This window comes from Saccopteryx leptura, chromosome 1, assembly GCF_036850995.1.
Source record: "Saccopteryx leptura isolate mSacLep1 chromosome 1, mSacLep1_pri_phased_curated, whole genome shotgun sequence".
Lineage (NCBI taxonomy): Eukaryota > Metazoa > Chordata > Mammalia > Chiroptera > Emballonuridae > Saccopteryx > Saccopteryx leptura.
Genome location: NC_089503.1, coordinates 49,305,478 through 49,309,774, shown reverse-complemented (window position 1 = coordinate 49,309,774; position 4,297 = coordinate 49,305,478).

The window sequence follows — 4,297 nt, the reverse complement described above, 5'->3', positions numbered from 1 at the left end:
GCTGCACCATTCTGCATTCCCACCAGCAGTGCAAGGAGGTTTCCTTTTCTCCACATCCTCGCCAGCACTTATTCTGTACAACTCAGGAATTTTAGAACACTGAAATATTCCAAAGGCCAGAGTCTTTCTATTTCAGGCCCAGATTGTGTAAGGCCTTAAAGCTACCCTATGTTTGGCATTTGGGAGTCAACAATTACCTTTTCATCGGAACAAATGGCGTCCTTAGCTGTAGAGGGATGCCCACATCCTCTGAACCCAAAGAGTAAGAAGACAGTTTGGTGAGAGATTTCTTTATGATTTATAAATGTACTTAAATGAAAAGTCTCCTGATGACCTAAAATTCATACTACAATTGGTTTTGTATTCAACAAAATCACTTGTATAAACAAAAATGAAATGACATGAAATTGGAATTGTACCCGCTCTCCCCCCCACCCCCACCCCACACACAATTAACCTGTCAACACAGGCTTAGATCTGGATGCTTTCTTTTAGAGTAAATCATCTCAACATGTGATCACCTACTGTGCATGACTTAAATATAGATTTCTAGATTCTACTCCAGATTTGGGAAGGGAGGGGGTGGAGTTCAGTATTCTGTCACTTGTAAAAACCTTTATAAAAAAAAAATTCCTGCTGAAATTTGAAAAACACTGTCCTAACTAATGAAAGGCAAAACAAACAAACAAAAACTAATGAACTTATGTGAAATGGAAGTTTTGGAATCCCCCTAATGCCATCGACCACAGTATTCCAACCCTCCTGTGCAGGGACAAGTGATGGGGATGGGGGTGCTGACAACCAGGGTGCAGGAGAACATGGTAGACCAGTGAGACAGAATATGTATCCAGGCTATAGGCCACAATTCTACAGGGGCCCTCCTTGCCAAAAACATCCCAGCAAGGACCCATCAGAAAAGATAAGGAAAATCAAGAAAATGAAACCCACCTGACCAGGTGTTGTTACAATGAATAGAGTGTTGACCTGGGATGCTGAGGACCCAAGTTTGAAACCCCAAAGTTGCCAGCTTGAGGGCAGGCTCACCAGCTTGGGCATGAGATCACTGGCTTGAGCCCAAAAGTTGCTGGCTTGAAGCCCAAGGTTGCCGGCTTGAGCAAGGGGTCACTGGCTTGGCTGGAGCCCCCAGTAAGGACACATATGAGAAAGCAGTCAATGAAAAACTAAAGTGCCTCAACCATGAGTTGATGCTTCTCATCTCTCTCCTTTCCTATCTGTCTGTCCCTGTCCCTCTCTTCTCTCACTAAAAAAGAAAAAGAAAGAAAAAAACCCAGATCCAAGGTTAGCAGTGACCTCAAATCAAGTTCAGTACCGCTGCAACTTCAATCACTGACACAGACACACAGAAAACCCTGAACTTATAAGATGAAAAAGAGATAAAAGCAGCTGGTCCATCAACTGAGAATGTGTCTGCTCTTGAGGCTGGGCAGGGCACGCTGAGTAAACGCTGGCTTACCATCTCTACCTTCATCTGGTTAAGTCATCCAACAAGAAGTGACTATGAAATTCCAGCAATAACAAATGAACAGAAGCCTGACCAGGTGGTGGTGCAGTAGACAGAGCATCATCCTGGGACGCTGAGGACCCAGGTTCGAAACCACAAGCTTGCTGTCTTGAGCGTAGGCTCACCAGCTTAAGCGCGAGGTTGCCAGCTTGAGTGTGAGATCATAGACATGACCCCAAGGTCACTGGCTTGAGCCCAAGGTCGCTGGCTTGAGCAACAGGTCACTGGCTTGGCTGGAACCCCCCTCCGCTCCCCACCTCTGTCAAGGCCCATATAAGAAAGCAATCAACAAACAACTAAGGTGCCACAACTATGAGTTGATGCTTCTCATCTCTCTCCCTTCCTGTTTGTCTGTCCCTGTCTATTTATGTCTCCCCCTAAATAAATAAATAATAATAATAATAATAATAATAATAATAATTAATTTTTAAAAAAGAAATGAACAGAAGATTGGCGCTGAAGACCTTAAGTGCTTGCATTTTGCCCTTTGACCAGATAACTAGCTCTATCTGCATTATTTATGCAGCATGGGGTTTTTATCATTTTTACCTAAAGATGTCTCTTTTTGGTAATGACAAATGTGTATGAAAAAAGAAAAAGTCTGGTTCTTCTCAATACACCTTTAAAGGTTTTAAAATTTTTTATATCCAGTCAAGTTGAGATTTTTAAGAGCCTCATTTTTAGTTTGTAATAAACATTTACAACTTGATTTATTCAAAAAAGTCAACAAACTGAAAACACCTGTTAATAAAGGTCTTAAATAATTGTTTAAAAAAATAGTCCATGCAGTTACTTTGCAAAAGCTTGTTGGTATATTTCAAACAGGGAAAAAAAATGAGAACACTAATTCCTCAAAATATAAGTATAATTTGTCCCAGGAAGGAGATCGTATCCTTGGTGCAGAAATGGAAAGGAGAGCTTTAAGACAGAAGTGTCTGGTTTGGACAGGTGCCCTCTGGAACAGACTGAGGCTGAAGGAGGAGCTAGCAACCAGCCACAGTACTGAGCCGGGAGGCAGGGCCACCGCCGTGATGGACGGGCACCCTAGTTTCATGCAGGTGTCCATCTTCTGCCTTGAAGCCTCATACTTCAGTGGCTGTTCACCACACTGCATCGGCAAGGGATGGTTCCTGGCTAATTTAAGGCATTCACAGATCCCATTTTCCTTTCCAGCTATGGGCTTGGGCATGTGACCAAACCTGGCTAGTGAGACGGGCAGGCAACTTCTGCTGAGAGGTTTCTGGGAAACGTCTCCTCCCTACATAGGAAGAGATGTATGTAGGAAGAAACTATCCCTTCTTGCTCTGCACATTGCAGGTTCCAGCTATGATACTTGAATTGTAGCAGCCTTTTTGCTACCAAATGGAGGCCAAGCCTAAAATAGAACTAAGAGGCAGAGCAAGGACCCTGGAGCTTGGAGTTAACCTGTCTCTGGGTTGTTTCTAATTTTGTGAGATAGGAATTGTCTTTATTGTTTGGAACACTTTGAATTGGATTCATATTAAATTGCACCCACAGCATTCTAATTACTATAGAGTATAGTGTGAAGGAAAAAAGGAGTAAAACAACTCAGTCCAGTGCCCAGCTTTTGAAGAATGAAGTGTCCCTGAGAAGTGGAGTAGCTGGAGCTACCAAACAGATGTAGGGCCATTCCTGAAGCACCATCAATGAATAATCTAGTAAGTGCGACAGAGTGTGAGCCAAGCTACGACTGGCTCTGGGAGAAGAGGTGGTCGTTGTCCTTTTGCTCTGGCCTGGGCAATTAGAAGTGCACTGTTGGCCTGAATCTTGTGTCTAGGATATAACAAGGGCTCTGCTGAGTTTGTCCAAATCTGCCCATGACTCCCATTCCTGCTATTTCATGGGAAGACCAGTGAAACTGTTAGAAGAAACCCAAGAAACATTTCTAGGGATAATAAAAGACCCCAAAGGGCATCGAACCTGTTGTTGCTTTCAAATATTTCTTGCAACTGAGGCCTGGCTCTTGGAAAATATGGGAGACTTTGTGAAAGAGACTCTGTCTACAGGAATCAGGCTGGAGGATGGATTCACAGTTCTTGGACTCTAGCACCTGAATAAAGGCAAACCTGGAAGACAAGCCAGTCCAGAATTTGACTTGATCTGACCAAGAGGCCTGAGTATGGACCAGAATGGAGACAGTGCCCAGTCAAAATTGCACAATCAAGCAGGATTCATAACAGAACTCCTGGCTTTGGGTTACCAGCCTGAAATTCCAGCTGATGCTGACCTGGTCATCCCTGTCCTCATGCACCTGAGATGCATCACTAACTTACTTTAGACCTGTGCTGTTGAGGGACACAAAAGACCTTTAACAGCTCTAGGCAGAACAGCCTCCCCCATTTCTCTTCTGATTCCAGACCCTGACTGACTTCCTGTCAGAAAGCATCTCAGTGGGCCGGCCCAGCAGATGTGCCCAGACACTTCCTGAGAGTCTCTAAGACACTATCAGCAGGCCACCATTGCTTCCCCAAGTGTCTGGGATCTCAGATATGAGTTTACAGGCTCACCAGATGGGACCAAGGCCAGCCTTCAAGAAGTAATGGCAAAGCCTGACCAGGCGGTGGCACAGTGGATAGAGCATGAGACTGGGACACAGAGGACTCAAGTTCGAAACTCCAAGGTCGCCAGTTTAAGCACAGGCTCATCTGGTTTGAGCAAGGCTCACCAGCTTGAGCCCAAGGTCGCTGGCTTGAGCAAGGGGTCACTCGGTCTGCTGTAGCCCCCCAGTCAAGGTACATATGAGAAATCAATCAA